The sequence below is a fragment of the Falco punctatus genome, assembly GCF_963210335.1.
Source record: "Falco punctatus genome assembly, chromosome: 8".
NCBI lineage: Eukaryota > Metazoa > Chordata > Aves > Falconiformes > Falconidae > Falco > Falco punctatus.
In genome coordinates, this window is record NC_137588.1 from 12,421,339 (window position 1) to 12,445,894 (window position 24,556).

The window sequence follows — 24,556 nt, forward strand, 5'->3', positions numbered from 1 at the left end:
CTCACATGCTCATCTCTCCAGAAATACTTCTGCAACCTGCTGGGAGCCCAAGGTTTTAGGATCTGAAATCCTTTTCACAGTGTGACTGGCTGAGGGGTGTCCAGAGAGGTTAGGCTTCCGACTTGGAGTTTCTCTGCTTTGCAAACAGAAGCAAGGATGTGGAAACCTGGGTCACTTGCTCACAAGGTATGAAGCTGTTGGGTACCCAGCTCCCCAGGGCAACTGGAGCTGTGCAGCCCTGCCTTCTGTCACAGGACCCAGGCTTCCCCTTTCATGCAGAGTTTTGTTGATTTGACTGTTTTCTAGCTCAGAATCACCACTTTTGAAACTTTCTCTGCCCCAAGTAGCATGGCAGGGAAAACTGAGGTAGAAAGGTGTTTCTTGTGAGCCTATGTTTGACTAGATTGCTGTGAAAACTAACACTTCAGTTTTGAAAAATCAGTACATTCTAATGAAAAGCCATTAGCAGGAGCTTCTGGTTAGACTGCTGAACACTTGTTTTTTTTAAATGTACAGCTGCAAAGAAGGAAAAAAAAAAAAAAACCAAAAAAACTTACTCAACCAGGTGAAACTCCTGTCATACAGTGTCTTCCTATGGCCAGGTCAGATGTCTTTCTCCTCCTCCAACTTCAGCTGCTGCAGAGGCTGCACAGAACTAAATGGCCTTCCAGTGCTTTTACAGGAAACTGGTGTTTTTGACAGACTGGCAGAGCTGCTTCCTCTGGAAAACAAGTAAGGTAGGAGATGAATTACACAGGACAACAAAGAGACAGACACTTCCTTAACTGAAAAGGATTCAATCTGGCACATATCAAAAGTGACAATACATTAGAGAAGAGCCATTTATAGCAGTGTCTGTTAAGCAGCCAAACCATAGTCACCACTCTCTGCTTTACCTAGTAGTGTATTTTGTGAAAATAATTATAAACGCCCTTTGCAACAGCCAGGAATCTGAAGTTCAGGCAGTTTGGGTAGTAAATAATTTTTTTTTGTCATATTGCAGAACAGAAATGCAAGCATCAGGCCTTTAATAGCTGACCAGCAAGCTAGTTTTTCTAGTCCTAATAATAATTATATATGTATTTCAAACCTCACTAAATAGAGGTGGAAGGACATATTATTTTTGAAGGGATTTATTATGTCCCAAATGACAATTTTGATGGTAAGTATATTCCTTACATTTTATGTCTATCTTTACTTCTATCAACAAAGCACAATTGTATAAAAAAACCCTAACCCTCTGGTCCTACAGATTGAGTATTCTGTCTTCTACATACTATTGCCTGCCTAAAGGAAAGAAACAACCATGCTGGGAAGGCTGCAGAACAGCAGATACTCAGCTAATCCTACAAATGAAACTAGAAGCCATCGAGACATGCAGCTCCAACAGAATGCAGCTTCTCTGCTTAAACACACCTTCTAAGTGAGTTGTCAGTAAATTGAACAGGTCATATCTAATCCATGCCAAGGTCCACAAACTGTTAAATAAAAAATACAGTGTTAATGCCACTTATGCCAACAGTGCTCCTGGATTTTGTTTGTTCGGTCCTCATCTATTTGTCAGGTGCTACTTATGCAGTCCAGTAGGGATTGTAGTAAGCATGGTATTTACCCACCCTTATTCCGGATGCACTGAGGAATATATATGTCCAACACATCCCAATTTAGATTAGATTATTGACAAACAGAAAAACTGTGACTTTAATTCTTGAGGTGATAAGCACAAATAATAGCTTACCAGGGAGTTTTGGCAAATAATAAAAAAAAAAAAACAAAAAACAAAAAAACCCAAAACACCAACCAACCATCCAAAAAAACCCCACCAAAACCCCAACGAAAAAAAACAATCTATAAATCTGCTTTGCATCCTAAGAGTAACATGTATCAACCTAACTTCTGAACATGAGAAAAGGCATAAACACAATATCCTCTTTATGGCTGGGCTCCTCTGAATATAGAAGCCACAAAAGAGGTTATGCCTGGTTTATTGTTACTGTATTTCTGCAGGGGCAGAGGTAAATTCTGGGTGCACACATCAGTTGGCACAAAGTAGGGCTGGTGTGCCTTGTCTGAGCCCTTCCCAGTGCAGCAGGTGCCCGTAGGAGATTTTTTCTGAACGGTCTGGAATGCATCCCCTGTGGGACCCTGTGCTAAGAGATACCATTGGCTGTAGTCACTATATTTAGGCGGTTACATGGATGTTCAGATCAACTGTTGTGAACATTTACTGTGAATGCTTCTTCTGCTTATATATTGTGAAAAGCTTAATGATGCATTTTACCCGAGTCTGTCTTCAACGGTTATTATTAAGGCAGGGGTGTTTTTTCACCCTCGGTGAAACACTTACTGTCAATAGCAATTTTTAGAGAAACAAGCTATTATACAAAGGTCAAGGAATTTTGTAAAGATCGTAATTGCCTAAAGGCTTCATTAACCTTTACAAAATAGTGGTTGCTGGATTACACAACATACGATTAAATGACCATTAACATCCAGAGCAATTAATGAAAGAAACAACCTTAAGGCACTGCAAATCACATAGATGCTACCCAGTATCAGTCTCCAAGCACAAGTCTCATCCCAGCAAAAGGACTTGAAATAAGAAGTTCTACAATGACAAAGACTACTTTCTGTGGAGTGTGCAATCCAGGCAACATACTTGCCTATGTTTATTATAATGTTTATTATATGTTTATTAGTGCCTGACAGAACATTATGGTGAGACTGAATGGAATATCCAGTTCCCATAGTGCTGTCCTCTTTCTTCAGGTATTCAGAAATTAAAGGATCTCACAACTAATAACCAGTTGAAGTAATGAGACCCCGTCCCTTTTGTTTGAAGAGAAACCAGAGAACAGAAATCCGTATTTTCCCACAAATCTTTTCACGTGCTTAAGCTGATGATCCATATTCGAGTAAACAGGTACAAAGAAATGACATTAAAACCTTTTTGATCTACCTCTCCAAATAATCTGTTTAACCTCAAAGAAATGAAGCTTACCTTGTACTACTAACCTGAACAGAAAAGCTTATCCAGCTTCAGCATTGTTATTTCTGATGATGTTGAGTGTTTCTTTGTAACAAACCATCCAGCACTTTTTCTAAGAAAATTCAATAAAATAATGTGTTGAATTGGAAAAATAAATGTGTTATTAATCAACTAAAATTTTGACACAGTTAAAATAATAATAATATAAATATAGAGAAAAAATAGAAAGAAAAAAAGAGAGGAAAACCAAAGGCAAATAATGATAAAGGTAACAGATCACATATTCAAGTTGGAAAAAGCAGAATGGTGGTTCTCTGTAATCTTAGGTACAAAGAAGGCATTAAACTAAGTATAAAAGGGTGCCGAGTGACTCCAGGCTTCATTTATTGTACACTATTCAGTTATCTCTGAAAGTGGAACTATTAATTTTCTCATGCTTTCCCCACTTTGCGGCACTCATTGCTACAGTACCAAAGGACTTCTCAAACATGAATTGACCTATGCAATACTATTTTATTGGTGTAGAATTACACTCAGATGAAGAACAGAGAGCAACAGAGTACTGTAAGTGTTGTCTGCTCATTTTGGATTTACCTTCTTGTGTCACGCTTTTTTGAACAATGCAGAGCTTTAAATACTCATATTGACAGATGTACATGCTGTTGCCTGTGACCTCATATGAAGTTGTAAGTACCAAGCATGGAAAGGTCAGTTTCAGCAGGTAAAGCATCTTGGTGCAATTGAAGAATAGTGCCTGTAGGGAGCAGAGAGTATGTTGAGAGTATTTCCATAGGAAGGAAGGATCTGATATAGTCTACATCGTTGTTAATTTGTATTCAGAGTCACAATCAGTTATGCCGATCTCAATAGGATATGTATGATCTGCACTGAATGTAAAAACTTTAAACCTCTTTTTAGATAAGTGGCATTTTGTTAGATAAAGTATTTAATGAAGACTTTTATTTTTCAACAGGTCTGAAATTTAGTTGGAATATGCTCGTATCTGTAAAAGCATTAGCAAAATATCTTGCGCCTTTTTTTTTTTTTTTGTGGTTGTTTGCAATTTGGTTAAAACATTTGGAGGGGAATTACTACCTGCTCATCTCTTAAGCAAGAAAGAAAGGTGAACTGGTTGCATAGCAACAGCACCTGCAAATAACCAGGCATTTGCAGATATTATACATTATAAGGAAAGAAGAAATGCAATTTGAGCCATGCTGAATATTTCATAGAAAACTTATTTTTGAGCCTACTGATAGGACAGCCGTTTCCCCTAAGCATCTTCACAGTGAAGAAAGGAACCTAAATCTGACTTTCTGATAACTTTGAGATCCAAAACATAGACTAGAGTAAGCTGTAGTGCTTTTTTATTACCACAACCTGTTCTGCACTGGGCCAGGCGCAAAGCTGTCTTCAGATGAGGTACTCCAGATTTCTGGGAAAATCTCTGGAATGGAATCACTTCCAGAGAAAGCATGCTTCATGCTTTATAACTGTAACTGGTGTCTGTTCTTAATAACCAACTTACAGCACCTGAGATTCAGGCCGATAAGTAGTATTCCAAGTCCAATGGATCAAATTAATATTTGAGATACCAGAAATGCCACTTAGTCCTTTGTGTGTCAAACATACAAAAAACTCCAGAAAGTTATGCTGGCACTAAGTATCATCAGGCTCTTTACAAAGTGAAATACCTACTTACATCACAACTGGTTTCAGCGTTGTTTTCCTCTTCCCACTTATGATTAGTTGTGGTGCTTACTGTGTGACACTGGCATTTCAGACTTGCAGGGTGGCTGTTTCATTTCCATCAGTAGTATTTGTCTTTTCAGGAGCAGCTGTTTCTTTGTCTGCATTTCTGCAATTTTGCGGTGTCAGGAGTTAGGTAACATAGTTATGATGTGTTTCTGGTTGTTTTGGGGTGGGGTTTTTGTCTTTCTGAGAAGCTGATCTCTAGGCAACATTTTGAAACGGAAGACCGGATTTTTCAGTTATGGTTAAATCTGTATTTTCCATATTTCCTCGTCTTGTCTGCCCAGTCCTTAAATCTTCTGTCAAAACCACCATATTCATTTCAGACCATGGATAAACATGAGACAGAGATAGTGCCGGATTACTTTTATATGTTTGGATTTTAATTTGTAATCTGCAAAACATTCAATATTTTTTTCCTTTTCTCTCAGTAAAGAAAGTGAAGCGTCCCAGAAATAATGTTTTTTCTCTTTTCTTTAAGATAAAGGATCACACTGCAAGTTAAACTTAAGCACTGAAGTTCAAGCAAGTATTACTACTTCTACTTACTTATTTCATAGAACTGTCATTTGTCACAGAGGGGAGGAAAAGAGTGTGAAAAAAAAATAGAGAGAAAAATACATTATTACAAGAGAACACAGGGTGAAGTCCAGCTTTCTTAATGTTCTCTTCTGAGCTGTCTGTGAGGTTCATACTAGTATGCTATGGTGAGAATAATTTTTAGTTTTCACAGAAGTTGATGTTGTCTCAACGTAACCAATTAGCAAAGAAGCAGCTTTGTGTTATCAGAGGGAGTGTAGTTATATTGGAGTGATGTCTCTGATTTCATTTAGGTTACCATAATGTATTCCCATTTTCCTCTACCAATATAATGACTCTGAAACAAATGCCATCATCCTTCCTGGCAGGAGCTAATCTGTGAGCCCTACGCTGGAAATGCCAGCTTCATTCAGGTTCTGATTTTCAACTTGGCTGTAGAACACAATTATGTAGCAGAGATTGATTCCTGCATCTCAGGCTCTCTGTCAAAGCCTGAATTTAGCCTGGGATCTGCGGTGATGCTGTGAAGGCTTCCCTCCCTCCCTCCCTCCCTCCCTCCCTGTACTGGGAGTCAAATCAGTGTTTCAGACTACAGAACGTCGTTCATTACTCCTGCAATGTTAAATTCTCCTTATACTCATTCTGAAATGGTTTCATAACATATACCACCCAATTTCTGTACATTTATTTCTATGTAAGGAAAGACACAGAAATTCAAAAGGTGGCTTCTCTGATTTTTATCTTCCTGTTATTCTCTTTCTAAAATACATGATTTTTTAAATTTGTTTTTTATTTTTAACAGAGCTTAGGTAGTGTTGATAGGAAGAAAACAAAGTAGCAAACCAAAATTAGGAAAATAAGCACCAGAAAATGAAATGTCAGGCTAGGCTGCCATCCTCCCATGACTGAAAATAACAGACATTAAATTACCCCTGCATCTTCTCTATGTTAAAGTTTGTAAAGGGAGGAGAACATACTACCACATGCATCTTATTATCACAATGACAGAAACAGTAATGAAACTGAAAAGTATTACGAACTGTCCAATCTAATTTCTGGCCTGTGTGCCTGAATTAAAATCCTTACCATTTTGGTTATACAACTGTACCTCAATCTCTGCTCAGACAGACAGAAAGGGAGGGTGGGAACAAAACGTTGTTCCACAAGACATCCAGGAACATACAACGGTTTTGTGACCATCTGCACAGAATTTGGCTCACTATCTACGGAAGCACAGATTTCAAATCCTAGCTCAGGGAATTCCTTAATTTGGACAGGGCTTAATGCATACTCGAAACCTTACACTTTATTTATTAACAGCAAGGCGATCTCTGCACTCCATCGGTGCAGAGCAGAGAGAAACAGATTGGTTTCTTAGCATACAAATAGTGTGGGAGGGCTCAACATAGTCTGCTCTGGCTGATGCCAGTCCTCACGGCTGCTGCCAGCTTCAATCGCTGCTGGCAGGCTGTGAGCCACGCTACAGACTCTAGTCCCCCTCCTTCTAGGGACTAGCCTCACAGGATGCATACACTTCCCTCGTTACAATGTTTTGATTGCTAGGTGCTGTTAACATGAAATAAACCACTGCCAACCCTCTCCAAAAGACAAGCACAAGCAAAAGAAGCATGAAGTGCACTACAGCACGGCAACCCCCTCCCCAGACTATTATTGTGCTATCCTTTCATCACTAAAAGCAGATAAAATTGACTTTCTTTTACAAGAAAAGTTTATTCCAGACCTTTGGAAGTAAATGCAGTATACAGAATTTCTTTAAACCACCTCCATTGCAGTTCTGAACCTCTAGGGCAAGACTGAAGAGCACCGCACAGTTCAGTTCAGTCACTGTTTGCTCACAGTGTTGGCTGTTTTGGGTTTTATTTTACCTTTTATTTATTTATTTTTAAACTTCAGTGAACCTCACTTTGCATGAGCTATCAATATGAACATTGTTTCTCCAGTAGATTTATCATTTTTGTCAATGTGTATTCTACTTAAGAAAAGTCGGTTAGAGAAAAACACCTGTTTGAAAGAACAGAAAGTTTGAAAAAAGGTACTTCTGCCAGAAAATGATATGATTTTCTTTAACTATAACTAACCAAACATACTCCACACTATGTATAACAGTTAATGCTGTGGTACAGTTAAGGATTGATAATTTTGCACTATTTTTACTCACGTTCACATGAGGTTTACTTGTCTGTTACAGAGCCGTTTGTTTTTACAAGTTCCTTCTTTGTTTTGTGCATCTGTTTCATCATATGTGTCTTGATAGCTGTGGAGAAGACAGGGTTTGAGATATGAGAAAGGTGGACACACACTGGACAGTATTCACACATTTTTCACAAATCAGTTTTACAAGGTGTGTAAAGATCCACTTACCACTAGAGCTCCTAAATAGGAGTCAAAATTCTTCTTTAATACAGTCAAAATTCTTCTTTAATGAAGTGATCAAATAGCAAGAAATAAAAAAACCACTAAAACATACTTCTTTTTTTTTCTAGAACGTGAATGTGAGATACAACACTGAATAGCTATCAGAGATGGATTGTTACTTTGCTCACAGCTAAACCCCAGACAGAGATGCTGACTGACATCATTAATGAGCTTAAAATCAAAGCATGACTGCGCACCATGTGGCATGGAAGATGTTATTAGGAGAACATTATTTTTTTTCCTTTGTGTCTTGAGTCAGAGCTAACAAATTCTGAGAGAGGTCCACTTAGAGATGAAACTGTATACTGCTGTTTCTGCAGGCAAATGATTTGATGCACGGTTCTGAATAATTAAGTAATTCAGAGAAGCCAATGTGGCCTCTAGACAAGAGGAAAGAATCCACACTTGATAACTACATTACCCATTCACTAGGTCACAAAGCTCAGTTAATTAATAATATAGTTGTTATTGGGAGTTTTGAAATGGTCCAAGGATGTATGATCTTTCTTGCATAACTGTGGTAAAACTTACAGAATTCAAAGTAGAGCTAAGTATTCTTTTTCTGCACTGCTTTACTAGAGCAGAGGTAGTGACAGCTAGACACTCACAGAAACATGGCAGTTTGAATCTGGCTGTGATTACCAGTACCTCCTTTAACAACGAGGGGGTACCACAGACTATGAACACGTGATCCTCTTGACAAAAAAGTTTTCAAAGTTCCTAACAGGATGAATGTGAAGAATTTTCAGCCTGATGACTCTGCATATTCAAACAGGCAGAGGAAGATCTGGTAAGCAGGACTGACGGTAATTTTTTTGGGTCGTGAACTACATTCTGGGGCAGGGCGGGGAACAAGACTTACTGTATGTGTAAACAGTAAGTTTTTGGACATCCTTTATAAATGGAATACCTAAGAGTACTTTACTTAACACAAGGGTTGTCCCAGAAGAGGTAGCACCTACAGATGTTACTAATAACATTGCTGTTCTCTAAAATCTGTGGAAATCCAGCATTTTGAAACCTCGGTAGTCATCTCCTGGGAGAGGCTTCTTTTGGCCATTTTTTTTATTCACATGGGTGAAAACATATGCAAACATCTGGGTACACAGTTTTCTTACACTCTGTCAAACCATTTAATGACCTCAATACTAAAAATCCTGGGTTACATTTAAAAGTGCATTTGCACTCTGAAATGCTTCTCCTGAAAGCTGGAAAATTAGAAGACATCCAGGAAACACAGTGACACTTTTACTACTGATAATAATAGATGGAGATTTGAAATTGTACTGTTAAAAGCTGTGAGTGCTTGGGGTTGCCAGTTTTGTAATCTTCACAACATACTATAAAGATAAACCTTACTTACCCATCCTATTGCTGTCTTGTCCACAATATTGCACCACTGCAATCAGCATTGTCGCAGATGAGCGGAACCCACCGCACTCTAAAGAGAGAAACAACAGTATGTTTTCTTGAGGTAGAGTAATCATTTGACAGAGTTCAGTAAGTTCAACAGAATTTTAGAAAGTGGTTTTAACAGTAGTTTGACAAGGTTCAGTAAGATTGATGGCAAGGTTTACCTTATTAATTACTGCATGGAAAGAAACAGACGAAGGAAAATAGAGTTAGAACACAGCTAGAATGATTCACACAAACCAGAGACACAGAGAGTAAGGATGACCCTCTGACTGAGTCATGAAGCTCAGAGTGGACCCCCTTGCTTTCTAAACTCATTTTTGGACCCTAGGTGCGTCTGGGTCTGATTTGGGTCTCAGCGTTGGTCAATGGTTTATATCTAGTGCAATTATCCATATAGTGTTCATAATAATTTTCAGTAGCTACATGAATTAGTAGTATTTTGTAGTGTTATTGCACCATGCTATCAGTCAACTTATCATCAAGGATGGGCCACATGTAAAGGATCTCTTCGCCTTGGGTAGGGAAGGATCTCTTAAATCTCAGGTAAGGAATTTGTAACCCCAAGAGATGTCCCTGCTTGAGCACAGAGTCACCTGCTGTGCAGTCCAGCTGCAATTCAGGGAGAGCTCAGACTGGGCCCATCCTCATGGTAATATTCACAGCGTGAAGTAGTGGGCTGCTAGTCAGTGGTATAGACAAGATAGATAGATGTCTTTGTTTTAGCTCTGCTATCTCGTTCTGCACTTTGATTATCTTGGATTGTTGGGTTTCAGAACCACTTTCCAAGTATTTTTCAAGGCAACTTTACTCCCTCATATGTGACCCAGGGGCTTTCCAGCTTCCAAGTTCACTGCAAGGATGTGAGGCTCGCTGCTCCTTAGTCAGCCTGAGCCCGAGTACAAGTAGGAGACAAGTGCATTCATCACAAGCCAACAAATACATGAACTTGCCACAATTGCAAAAGTTGTAGAAAAAAGGGGACATGTCCACAGGAAAGGCAGGATGGTAAGAAACCCTAAAAAGAGCTGTAGGAGGACTCTTATTTTTCATCAACAAATGGAAATCACAGGCTGTATCCTCACCACAGATCTACAGAAACATCTATCTAGACAGTTGCAGAAGGTTTCTGCTGTTGTCCACAGCGCTTGAAGAAAATCTACTCGAGATTTTGAAATTAAAAAAATGTGCTCTTGACTATAAAGCAGTGTTGTGTAGATTAAGCAAGATCTACACAGACTGCAATTACTCCAGCTCAGACAATAGCTGGTGCCCATCATTAGGAGAGGAGGGTTAGGACATGCTGCCCACACCTTCATTTTCGAGGTATGGACAGATGGAGATGTTTACTGGAGGCTAGACACAAGAGGCTGTAGGCCCCTGACATTTGTTTGAGATAACTGATGGTGCTGCTATGAATAACACTTGTTCAAGCCTAAGCACAGCAAGCTTTGGTACTCTGCCTTGCCCATGGACTCTTCAGTTTTGTCTCTCTGCTGATCACTGCAACAGACAAAAGGTCCTGCCTGCACACAACGCCCAATCCAACAGTGTTTAAAAGAAAACAGCATAAAAATTCAGAATCTTCGAGTCAGGTAGGTAGACTGATAATTTTTATGTTTCTGTCACTGTGGATGTACTACTCCATGCCTGCAGTAAGTTACTATTTAAGCTTATAGTTGTTCAAGACTTCAAACATCTTCATATTGAACTGAAAAGTAATTTCTGAGAAAAGAGGATTCAGCCTAACGTGCTTATTGGACACACTAATACTGTAGAATTTTAAACTGCATGTATACTTGGTCTCTCTAGTGGAATACATTAACCACAGTCCAACACACGAGGAGTATCATAAAAGCAAAATATTTCTGACTATTTATGAACATCAGGACAAGTGAGCTGTGATCCAAAGGGTTTATTACGTTTGGAAAACCAAGATCTCTCAGTTACAGAAGCACCACAGAATCAGTTTGATTTTCCAAGCCATAAAGAGACATGGCACCCTCTTACAGAACAGCATCATTGGTCATCAGGGCTGGGGAAAAAGATGACACCAATACAGTCATTAATGTAACTGCATGACATTGCTTTTCCTTTATGCAAGAGTAAGTAAACATGGAGTGTTGATAACAACTTGATTTTCAAATGTTTCACTTGCCTAAATCAGATTTACTTTTTTCCACTATCAGTTTCCTTCAGGTACACTACCCTTTTAGAATTAACTTAGAAAAAGCATTTTCAGACTACAGAAAATGCCTTCTGCATATTTTAGAAAATAGTCAAAAGTGAAAATTCAGCACAACCCTTCTTTCACAGAGCCCGTTCACAGGAAGAAGGTCAGTTTCTGCAAGGACACAACCCTTTTGGTCATGCAAGTATTTTCCTTTCCAAGTCCCCCGGGTGAGGAGGGCAGGGGAGAGGGCAGGTACACAGAGTATTTGACTGTTCTCCTCCAGTGGCACAAGTCGAGATGAGCATACGGACAAGCTTCTTGCTTGGTGATCCATGAATGACACAGTACATCTACAGAGACTCATCTTTTAGAAGTAAAGCCTGCCAAAATACAGATTCATCTGATTCCAAGGAAATGACAGACTGTTTAATTTGGCTTGTGTCCAAACTCGGGACAGGCCATTTGGTAATAAGCAGGAGCAAGGGAAACCAGTGCAATCAAATACTTTCCTTCTATTGGTTACTGTGTGAAATAGCTTAAGCCATCACACTGAGGACAGAGCCAACCAAAAATGGTTTCCTACATAATCACACACACCTCAGATCACTAAGGCATCCTTCTATGACTACAATAGAAAAGGACATACTGCACATATTTCAGGTCCCTTTTTTCCCCAATATACACTAAAAGAGAAAACTCAGCTCAAGGAGAGGATGCTCCACACTAAATATCTTTGGGCTATGCCTTGTTTGCCTATGAAGAGAGAAGCACTATTCTAAAGTAAAGTAGAGATGTGCAACTCCCTCTGTGGCAGTGGCTAGAGAGGAGCTTTGGGTACAGATGGAGCAGACCCACAACAACAGAAGCCTCTCTTGCAGCCAAGTTAGCTTTTGTGTGTGTGTCCCCCTCCACTCAATTAAAAGTTTAGCAGGATTGCACAAAACTAGTCCTTAAGACACCTAATAGGAAAAAAATTAGGAGACAGTTTGCTCTGACTAGCTTGCAGGGTTCTTGGTCAGTTTCATTAGCATCTAAACTCACCCTAAGACATTTGTAACTCTCCTGCCCCACTGTCCTTTTACCAGTGTGCATCAGGATCATCCAGAGTCAAAACATACATCTTCCTGTGTGCAGATGATCTTGCAACACAAGTTCCTATAAGTGTAGCGGCTTTACTTCAGTACCACCTATTGACTGGTTTAGAAAAATATTCCTATTTCATAGTAGAACTTGGATGTGTTAAAAACATATAAAAGTGTACTAGCATTCTCCGAAGAAAAAGGCTCATTTATCTTTGTCTCTTGTAGCTACTTCTACCATTCAAAACTTCTCTGCTTAGAATGAAGCAGTAAATTGTATGTACCAGCAACTCATTTTTATGGAAATTAGTTAGTCATGGCCCAGCAAGGCATTCCTCCCTCTCTCCACTAATAAACATTTCAATTTAATATAAAATGTAACATATTTTGAAAACTTGACTGCGACTTTGAATCCAAGCCCACCAAGGCATCAAACTGAGAGCAAGACTGTCTTCCTGGTTTGTAACATAAATTTACACATTTTAAGCTCAGAGATTTTGTGATCTCACCTGATTTCCTTACATAAGACAAGACGTAGAATTAGACTAAGCAGCGCATCAAGTTCGTAACACCTGGCAGAGCTCCAGCAAGATATTCTAAACTGATCAAATACTTAAAGTGATGTAAGAGGTATGATTTTCCTCCATGTTTTTAAAAAGGTAAAAGCAAGAGTCAGAGAGATACCTTATAACCAGTCCACTTTAATCATCCTTCAGATTCCAGTCCTTGTATCCTGTCCTCACTCTAATGCTACAATCAATCACGGACATCTACCCCAGTTACATGCAATCTCAGTGCTCAAATCATGACTGACATTTCTGGTTTCTGGACCAAAGTTGTATCTTGGATTAGAGGTTACATAGAGTTTGTAATTGGGTTCTGTACTTAATTCACATACTCGCTGCTTAGATCGATCAAGCAGGCATTGGGTGACCAAGCATGGGGAAAAATCTGGTTTTGGCTTATTCAGTCCCCTCGTATTGCTGCGTACGTAACTGGTGCATAATCTGGAGCATATCTTCTTAAGACAAACATGCCTTTAACTACCTAGTTTTGGGTCCAGGAGGTGCTACAACAGCTGGGCACTGGGAGCAGTTCCTTTTCTTCAACCTTACTTGTAAAACAATCATGTCTGTAATAGGCAATGGCTTTAATTTCTGAAAGAGACAGAGGTCACTTTTGCAAGGTACCATTTAATTTAGTAGAGGAAACTGGTGTGGGGACACTTCATAAAACCTGTTCTATGAACATACATAAAAATGATGGGAGGAAAAAAAAAATTCCAGTAAGATGGTAGTCTAAAGCAAATACCCAGTATCTGTAGCATTTGTTAAGCAGTGGAAAACAAATCCCAGTTAGTATTTTCACCCAGTGCATTTTTTTCAGGTTCAACATTTAAATTAAACCCATCTCTGAGTGTGAATAATGAGACAGGTATCATTGTAGAATGAGAAAAAGGTAACTCTGTGCAGAGTTCATCATCAAACCCTGTTCTGCACGGTCACTGACTACTTATTCAAACATGTTTGCAGAAAGTAAGTATCAAGTGCATCTTTGGTGGATGATCAGTCTTTATGAACCATTTAAGCACATCATTTCATTTCAGAATGATGTTGATTAAAACAATTCACAGGCAACTGTAGTCTCGCTCTGACTGGAAGGGCAGGAAAAACATCACCCTATCATAAAATAAAGCACACACTACAGCAAGCAGTGCCAACATGGGCAAAAGCCGATGGGGGTGCCTATTTCCATGCCTGATTAAATGCATCTTATTGGTACGATGCCTTCAAATTTACAAAGCTTAATTTAAAAATCACCAGATAACTGTATAATTGTGGTATTTGTATTCCCTATGATGAATCAGAGACTATAATTTCTAACGGTTCTGTGAAAATAAAATCACCTAAAAGTATCCACAACTCCTCTGTTCTTTGATATAACTGTAGAGCTCAGTTTGGCCCTTAAGCAGGTCAACACTGTTTGAATTGTAGATTCACTGACAAATAGGACTACACGTACTACATCCAGTAGATTTCTCATTCTAAATAGTACATAAATCACCTTCTTTCTCAGAAGCACAAGATCCCTGAGGTGTTTTCACAGACCAGTCAGGTGTTTCCGATTTCTCTTTATGGCAAGCTCCTTTGAAGGAATAGCCCAGGAGCATGAGCTGCACTGCTGCTGCATTTTGTCTGGTGTGCAATGCTATCACTTTTAAAGGGGCACATATCCATGATGAACGGATTGGTTGGACACTCATGAAAACAATATACCGAAAGCATTTCAGGGAAGCAGGTGATTCTCAGTGCTCTCTTAAATCTTCCTGTTTCACTAAAACACAAGGCACCCGACAAACAGTTCTACGACAGCAATAATTACAGTCAAATTGCTGAAAATGCCTATCAAAGCTAACACCACCACCAAAAGATGCTAAAGAAAAAGCATCTGGAAGCGACAGAATAAACACATAAGTAAATTTGGGAGAAACAGCTGGATTTGTACAAACAGGGTGTTTGTACATTGCTTCATACAGAGTCACCAGAGACGAACAAAACACAAGTAATTACAGGCAACTGAAGGTAGTCTTTAATTCGTTCATTTCACCTGTACGGAACCTGGCACACAATACTCAAATGCTGTGAGACTGCTTGCCTCTGGGCTATTAGATCTTTTAAAGGCAAAGGATGTAAGAAAAAGGCAAATTCAGGCCAGCAAAAACATTTGTCATCACACGCAGCAGCTACAGGAATGCTGGTACTGAGCTATGCAAATATCATAGGTCTTCATTTAGTCCAAGTAAAACGATCTTAGCAGCAATACGGCTACCCTGGGAGTCACGCCATCGATGGAGGATTGATGCACAGCCCAGAAACACCCCTATCCATTACTGGCAAACAACCTTGGTACAGCAACACTCAAGAAGGGTAATTGCCACTTAGACAGAAAACACTGGTGGTGCTGTGTGGGGCTCTTGGATCAGCATGCTGCCCTTCAGCAGGGCCTGCCTGTCCACTGTCCTGAGCTGGAATGGAAACATTTACACAACTGGTTTGTACTCTTTTGCTGTGAGCAGGTTTTTCAGGGCTCTTTTACTGACTGTAAGGTTTACCGACAGCTGTCTTAATTCCTTTTTTTCCCAGCCCTGTACTGTACTGGCCTTCCTTCCCTTTACTCTTCTCAATGGAGGAATCTAGACCCCCTCCTAGAGTTGCTGCCAATGACCTTTCTCCAGATGTCTTTCTCCCAGGGTCCCTAGGACGCCACATACAGATGTACAGGTTACACTTCATGCCCAAAGACGCTACAAAGCAACACACAGGGGTGCCACAACAACACGTGCTTTTCCAAGTATCTGTGCTAAAAGACTCCACCCTCGAAAGCACGAATTTAGACTAGGCTTGAGGTGCAATACAGCAAAGCACTGCAAAGGAAGCCACAGCACACAACAAAAACGCACACAGTACAGATCTAAAGGCATAACTGATGTTACATACAGGCCTGTGTAGGACTCCTATTTTTTATTTTTAAAAAAAGGTTTTGTCTTTGGGTAGTCAGCAACTTTCTACCGATAGAAAGTATAAATTTATTCATGGCTAATCTATATCCATTCAATTCTGTGAAAGTATTTTAAACCACATCATTATGGCCTAATATTGGTATTTTCTCCACTGATATAATCGAAAGTTGTTGTAGTTCCTCAAGTTTCATTTTGTTGGTACAAACAAGCCTAGAAAAGTTATTTAAAGATCTTTTCAACAGATGTACTGTCCTTTCTGTAAACAGAGGAGTAGCTCATTTGTTCGTCCAGTCCAGTCCAGTGATATGTATTGCTAAGGTGAGTGCTTACAGTAATCTAACTGAAAGCACGCCAATGGCTTTTACAGTATTTCTCTTATTATGCCAGAAAACACCATGCCTGGCATGTGAAAGTTGCACTGGTTTTCTCTTGGCAGTGGCACATACATGGGTCACAGCCATAGTAAACTGCAAATAACACTCAGGCTTTCTTCACTTTTCCCTAAGTTCCAAATGATGAACTGCAGAAGTTTGGCTAGCAGTCCGTCAGAACATGAATTTGTGCAGTACATCCTGTACTACTAGGTTCCAAAGTTGTCCTGGTTTTGTCTGGGATTTCCTTTCTGATTCTCCTCTCCACCCCCCTGGGCGAGGGGGAAGTGAGCAAGAGGCTGCATGGCACTTAATTACCAGCTGGGGTGAAACCATAACAAAAGTACATCTCCTTATATAATTAAGTTAATCTTGTTTTTGTTATACCAGTTGAAAGGCATTTCGTTCCCTGTTTATTAAGACAGCCCTGACTTCTGTTTTATACCATCAGTTGAAAATTTCAAACACACAGAAAATTTGCCCCAAACATTAGTGAATATTTTAACCAGTATTAAACTCCAAATATCCTTTTAATAATCCCCCACTGTACTTCTGCTTTTCAGTTTTATACAAGACTTGAAAGTGGACAAAGTCAAAGCGCAGATGGACCTAGAAGTTATATTGCAGAGATTTACCTCGAAAGGAAAGCTTCGTGATTTCTTTGTATACACATTGAGAAAAGCTATTAAAATGTACAGTACTATAAGCCACTGCATGATCTTCACATCATGTTGTGTTTATACAATAGCAAACATACCCCACTTCTGTTCTGATACTAAACTGTCAGCTCTTCAGGTCAAGCATTATCGTTTTGCTGCATGCTTTCACAGTTTTTAGCCCCAAGAACACAATCATCTTGACTGGATACAAACACCACAAATTACACAAACCATCCATTAAGAATTTAAGTAGTAGTCTTCAGCATTGAACAAATGCCCTAGCAATTTATGTAGCTAAATATCATCACCGTGTTTGTATCGTGACAACATCATATAGACTGCAAGACAAAGACTCCACAAAATTTTAAAACTTTATGTTCTTATATTACTGTATGATATTGGACACTACCACTCCTGTAAGTTTTACTGAGCTGGAAACAGCTTGAAAGATGAAGGAAAACAACGTCTAAAAGCTAAAGAAACAGAATTACAAGAAAAACAAGGCTGCCTCTGTGTTTTTAATGTTTTTGAAGACTGAAATACAGTGTCTAAAATTAAAATACCAATTTGAATTGTCAACAATGATATCAAATGTATGTAAAACGATTTCTCATACAGTATCTAATTCCTGCTTCTCTCTGGGTTTTGAACACAAAACTTAGTTGCAGAATTCATGCTGTAGTTATATTAAAACCTTGAAAAGCACAGATATTTCAAAGTTTTTTCTACTACTTTTTTTTTTAAATAAACTTTTTAAATGCTTACCATTTAAAAAACTAGCATATATATGAGAAAAACAATGTTCTGGGATTCTTTCTTTTGCCAAATTGTATTGTATAAAAGCATTAGAAATAGATACTGCAGTATTTCATGAAGTCAGAAAAGGCTAAACACCTGCGAATTTAATGTCATAATATGCAGGCACTCCTATAATATTGCCATAATCTAGTACTTGATACAATGAAACCAATCCAAAAACACTGCACCTTAAAATAAGTAGCAATTTATACTGGAAACAAACCAAATATGTATGGCAAATCCATTGCACTACTGGAATTAATCTGTTCAAATCATAATTAAAAAAAACCAAAAAAACCAAAAAAACCCCAACAGTATTCTCAAATTTGAGAGGCAAAAATCCTTAAATAACCCCTGAGTATATATGGCAATGCAATTAATAACATGCTTATGTTTTTAATCAAGTGTTGGCCTTTTTTGTCTAAGCATGCACAGAAGAAAATGCAAGAGGGAATGAAAAATTGTCACAATCTGAAATGGTAAGCTTCTGTGCTATCCTCACTGTACTGCAGAAAACTATTACTGTGTCAATGAAAATGTACAGGCTTGGATGCTGCCATCATTTTTATTTCTTATAGTATCTTTTGGTGATATTTTCCCAATTACACTCAAAACATGAATATGCTGCTGAGTATAAAATGTTTTTAACTTTTTTTCTATCACAGATGGTGCTAATGTGTTCTAAGGATTCTTTCGCAGACTATCTATTAAAGTCCACAGGCTGAACAACTTCTGAGCTTCCAAATGTGAAATCGTTGATACTATCAAAATCATTACTGTCATCGTAATTTACATCCAATATAATTACTTCATTATCTACAGTATAGTAACCATTCTAGAGAGAACATGGAAGGACTAAAAGGAAAGATCTTTATCTGCAGATTTCCAGAACTTGCATAATGTCAACTATCCAGAATGTACGAAACACTGAAAAATGTCACTGTTCTACAGAAAACAAGAGGGAAAGAGAGACAAACCAGGTTTTGAGCTTAATTCTAGGATGCTTTTGAAAGTCAGGGGCAAATAAGGTAAACGCCTGCAAGTACGATGCAGATGGCATAACATACTTGGGGCTTTTACATCATATTAGACACTTTCATTTCGTGTTAGAAATTGTCATGTTACAAGGCACTCAACATTACCTCAGAAGATTCCTGTAATTTAATTTCTTTATTCAGACTGCATAAAGTTTCTGCAATGAAAAACTACAGAAAACTGGAGGGGAAAAAGCCCTAGCCAAACATTTTGGGATGGAATGAAATGTAGAAGAATGGCAGGGTTTTTCCTGAATGCTAATGTTTCTGACAGTCCTTAACATGATTTCCTACATCAACAGGAACCACTAACGTGACTAAGTATTTCCAAGGTTTGTGTTGTCATGGCTAGAGTTTGTTACCTGTTCTTTTCAGTCCTACCGAAGGGACGGACGTGTACGGGGTATGCAGGACAACTCTTCTTCATCTCCTGTTGTTGGCTTCCCATCTGGCACAGCATGTTTGCAGATATGATCAGACAGTGTTTTCTGGGTGGTTGGCGAAGTTTGGTTGAAGTCCTATTAGAAAGGGTTCAGAATGTAATTAAAATCAGTCTGGAATAGCTTGATATCATTCTTAACTCTAACAAAAGGATGTATCTTGGAGATCCAGGTTCCTCTTAACCTTGTATCCATCAAACTACTGGCAATTTTGAATTAATGTCAAAATGGACTTACCAAAGGGTTTTTGCATTCTTAAATATTTTACCCCTTAGCGCTGCCATTATGAAATCCATAGCAAAGAAATCAAACGATAGGTGGTCTTGTAAATTATTTTCAGAGCAAGACCATAGTGATATGTATTTCACATAATGATTGCTGCACTTGAGAATGAAAAAATGTTACAGGTGTAGAAGACACTGGTGAGGGAACAATCCATTTATTTGAACTGAGTATGCAATTTGACTGTGGAAATTTTATCTGAGTTTTAAGTGCGTTTGGAATTAAAGGAAGTTATCTGACCTAAAGGCTTACAGTTTTCTGAAGATTACTGTCACCAGCAAAAAGAAGCTGAAATATAACAATTAGCCAAAGACTGGAAGATTAACACAGCATTTACTAACACAGCTAAGAACACTAGCCCAGCCAAGCTTGTTCATTCCCAGGCAGCATCACACCAGACCCTCAGTGCGAACCTGGCTGACACTTAGTGTTGCTGTTTGCAGCAATTTCTATGTCCAGCCTCCCTGGTGTTTTTTTTTTAATCAACTTTCAATTTTTCATTAAGCTATAGGCGTGGTCAGGTAATGGAATGAAAAAAAACCACCCTAACACCTTTCTAGCCACAGCTGCCAATTTTTTCAAATCTGAACATAGTGCAGGACCCGTTCCAGTAGCTGACAATGGATGGCAGCAGAGACCCCCGAACTTCCCCCCATTCCATGCTCCATGAACAGAGCAGCCCAGCCTGACCTTTAGCCAAAGCAGGCCACGGCCCCCATGCTTCCCACGTTCCCAGGACACATCGTACCCCTCTGATCAGGCGGTGATACAGTGCCCTGCCCCTGCAGCCTGTATGGAGCGGAGGGGGAAGCTGCAAGCCAAGATCTTTTCTTCCCCTTAGGAGCATGCAAAGCTCTTTTCTGCTGCACAGGCATCTATCTTGTGGCAGTTGCAAAGTCATTTGAGGTTACCTCCCTCTCTGTCTTATCTGCCTCCCTTTCCCCAGATGAATTAGGCTACTTTATAGGTGGGGCAAAAGCCTGCATCTATTCAGCTAACTCACAGCAGCAAATATCTAGGCCTTTTATAATGGGCCATGTCATCCGAGAGCCTTGTGTACCAGGCAATTGCTTGGAGTGCTTTTTTTTTTTTTTTTTTTGCACTGCAGAGTACCTACTAGCTTTCTGCAAATTTTAGGCTAGACCAGATGAGCATAAGGGTTTTCAGTCTGTCCCCAAGATGTTAAATATAAGTAGGCAGCCATTCCAAACATTACGGAATGAAACATCCTTCTCTAGTCTGCATAATAAAACCAAATTGCTATGATTGTCATTAAATGCCAAACGCAGCTAGTATGAAAAACTGGAGCAGCCTAGAGATTTTTCTTGGGTTCTATCAGCAGCACAGGTCTGCCTGCAACAAACAATACCTATATACATATGCTTTCTGTCAACCTGTATGACAAATGCAGCACAGTCTTTGTGCTTCCAGCAAACAGAGAGAGTAAACGATATATAAAGCCCCTCTATGTTCAGATTCATGGATAGAAGGCATTGAACAGACAAAGAAAGATGTAATGTCTGCATGCTGATCAGGGATATTCAACCACTGCAGCTGTGAGCTGATTTAGGAAAAAAACACCATTTTGTTTTATATTTATGGATTTGAATCCAAGCTAAACATACTTTTAAACAACTGGAACTCAGTTGTCACTTGGCCTCTATCCACTAATGCAAGCAATATGACCACTCAGCGTGGGCATGCCGCTGCTGTAAGCTCTCAAGCCTCACAGTAGCAGCAATTCTCCGCTCACTGTAGCTAAATCAGTGACCAAGGGTGAACAAAAGCACCTGAACTGTCTTATGGGCCAGCAGCAAACAGCAAATACCTCGGAGTAACGGAAGGAGACCTAGAGGAGGCTGGTTCAGGGGGGAGTTGCTCTTTCTTCCTAATGATCTTCTGGTAGTATAGGACTTCCCTATTGCTATGTCTAAAAGGCAAAATCTGTCTTCCAAGTGACAATGCCAAAACAAATCATTTTTTGCAAGGCTCAGCTTCTTCCTATATTGCAACAAAGGAAAACAAAAGGCCGTGCCAAAGTAAGGTCTCTCTTGTGCTCCTACTTGTTCTGTTCCCTTCTACTTCCCACGTTCTAGCAGAGGGAAATTCCAGACTTCTATAGAAACATATGCTGATGTTACAAAACCATTTGATACAAAGAAATGTAGCAGAGGAAATTACTATTATAAGGGTCATTCCCAGATGAAAGGTAGGATTCATGTCCCTTGAGTCCTCTAGATAATTAGAGGAAGATAAGAACTCCTAAAGGCAATGATGATCCACTAGATGTCTTACAGACCTATCTTAAAGCAGTGTCCATAAAGTCCTCCTGGTGATATCTTACATATTTGGTTAACTTGAGAGTGTAGGTGACTAAGTTATATGGAGGTTTCACATTACCCTACTAAATACCTAAACTTGGGAGTTATCAAACCTAACAACACATTAAGCTTCTAAACTCATACATCATGTTCATCACTGAACCCCTATTTGTTTGTCTTGCTCTATTCCCAAAACTGACTTTAGATAATCTACAAACACGCAATTTCAGAAATAAAATCTCACAACCGTTAGGCAACTGTGGCAGCAATGATCGTTCCAGAATGCCACCACTGAAATAGGAGGTGCTATTGGCTAGGTTATTACAGGGTCTGTTTCCATAAAGTTCCTATAAAATCCATATGCACAGTAACCCATATTTGCAAGTGAAAACAGTTGCTGATGTGTGCGATTGTTTATTCTGAATACAGAACAGACATCTGCATGGGCAAATGGATGTGCATGCAAAATTCCTCCCAGGCTTATAGAGACAGGTTTGAGCCAAAGCCACACAAGCTTTTAGGAATATTCCTGTTGATTTCAGAGGTCTTGCCCACAAATGTTATTTCCACATCATTGACATTACTCCCTTGCTCCTAAGTATCAAGAAACAGCTTAACTTTTCCTGCACTTACAGCACAGTTAAACTGATACTGAGTCAAATTAAGCCCGAATACTCTAAGAAGGGATAATCTCAAGAAGTAAGCTTGATAGTCAGTAAATGAAGGGTGAATCTTACTGTTATGTATCTTCTCCTGCAGTGGATATTTGAAGCAAAATTCAGGGACTTGTGGTGGGGTTTTTTTCTTCCCTCCCAGGAGATCTGTTTAATGAGAAAAACCTCCAAACTTTTAAAACCCAAGTGTACATGCTAAAGCTTTCCATTAAAAAGAAAAAAAAAAAACAAAAAAACAAAAACAAAACAAAAAAAAAAAACAAAAGAAACCCCAAAGAAACAAGCAAACAACCACCCCCAAAACCCCAACAAAACCCTTCATAAAGCTCAAACACCTTTCAGTCACATTTTGCTGCTGTGATAAAGGATCAAAAGAACTAAGAGTAAAAAAAGCTTTTGAATTCTGTAATTGCGTTCACGTCAAAATGGATTCTGTTTCGATTAAATCCAAAGGCTCTCAATAATTAGAAAGCTTCCAGGTTGCCCTCAGGCAGAAGAGCACCACCAATTCTCTAATACCAAAGAAGCAATGAATGTTAGATGCATCTCTGTATTAAGCATTTGCTACTATACAGGGTTTCTGGGGACCTTAATCTACTGCTCTGTGGGCACAAGGGCATCTTCTGCTTAAAATGCTCCCGGTCGCCACAGGGCAGCTCATCTGTGTGAACCTGGTTCAAATTAACGGTTGGGTCTCAAACAGAACTGAAATGTGGCCAAACGAGCAGCAGCAACTCCAGCACTTCACTCACAGGAACGGGTACTTGCTTGGCTTTGCCAAATCTTCTCATGATTTCTTTTGAAAAACTTGTTTCCGTTCTTTTGGCTTAAGCTGCCACAGTTTAATAAGACGAGTTGTTTTTCTTGGTTTGCTGATTGATAAGCTTTGAAGCACGTTTAGTTTGCATTCAGCTACTTGTAATCTGGCAAGGGGCTAAAAGGAATAATTTATGAAGGAGGTTAATTTGTATAGATTAGCTAAATGCCTACTGAGTGAGACTATAACTATCTATAAATATTTAGAAAAAATAAACAACAAAGAAAGATAAATATTGTTGAAAATAACACATTTTTTAGGCCATAGAAGTAGAACTAGGAATAAATAAAAACCAGTAACGACAAAGCAAGGAACACAGAGGAAGGCTTAGCAGGTTATATCTTTACTTCTGCCATCGCTAAATCTTAGTTTATAATCTCAAACCTATTACGCATTAAATATAAGACCATGGCTAACTGTCTAGGTTAATGACCGTAGTGGCTGTGCTTCTAATTTTCAAATGAGCAGCTTGGAGCATACCCTTTATCTCTCTCCATTTATGCTACCCATGTTAAACTAACAATAAATAATAATTATTTCTCTTCCTTCATCCTGTGTAACGTATTTATGTTTTGTCTTTCGGTTAACATGTATTTAACTATAGATTAAGACCGGTATCTATAAATGTCTGTTCTTTCTGTACGTTAGAAAGCTGTATCTGGTCAAAGTAGCACACCAGCTCGTGTCTTGTTAAAACAAATGTTGCTACACTTCAAAAATCACCGTATATTAACAGCGTGCTGAAGATACCCACTTATCATACTTACGAGTTCATATTCCTATCACTCCCTGTAGACAAACCTTTATGTGCATTTATATACACATATATGTACACATGCGTATGTATGCACAAACCTTATGAAAGGACTACATAGGGTACCCACCACTTAACTTGGAAAAGAAAGCAAATAAGCTAGAGTCATTGTTGTTAAAATTTTGGCACAGATTCCAGCCTGCCTCCCAATTCTAACATTTTAAGAGGAGAAAATAAGTATTGCTTTTTGGAATAATCCGTAATCATCTCAGGTGGTTAAATACAATTTTGCTAGTCTTTCCTACAAAATTTGCACTGCTTTTGTGGTTGGCTTTTTTCCTCCCTCTTTCCCTTAATGGGGGGAAAGAGGGTCACTGGACAACACGACACAGCAAGCGGACATATATTTAGTGGGCTATGTAGGAGATGGGCTGCATCAAAGAAAGCTCTACACTTGCACACGTGTACAGGTGTGGGTGACTGGGACCTGCCCCAAGCACTGCT

At 39.1% G+C, this 24,556-nt stretch overlaps 1 long non-coding RNA gene across 1 annotated transcript in view; it reads left to right on the forward strand.

The window, feature by feature from the left end:
• Window positions 1–24,556, forward strand: part of LOC308068538 — a 75,434-nt gene that overhangs the window by 3,987 nt on the left and 46,891 nt on the right. The window contains exon 2 of the long non-coding RNA XR_013930001.1: window positions 1–24,556. This exon is cut by the window's right edge and continues 46,891 nt beyond it. This is a non-coding gene — a long non-coding RNA (uncharacterized lncRNA).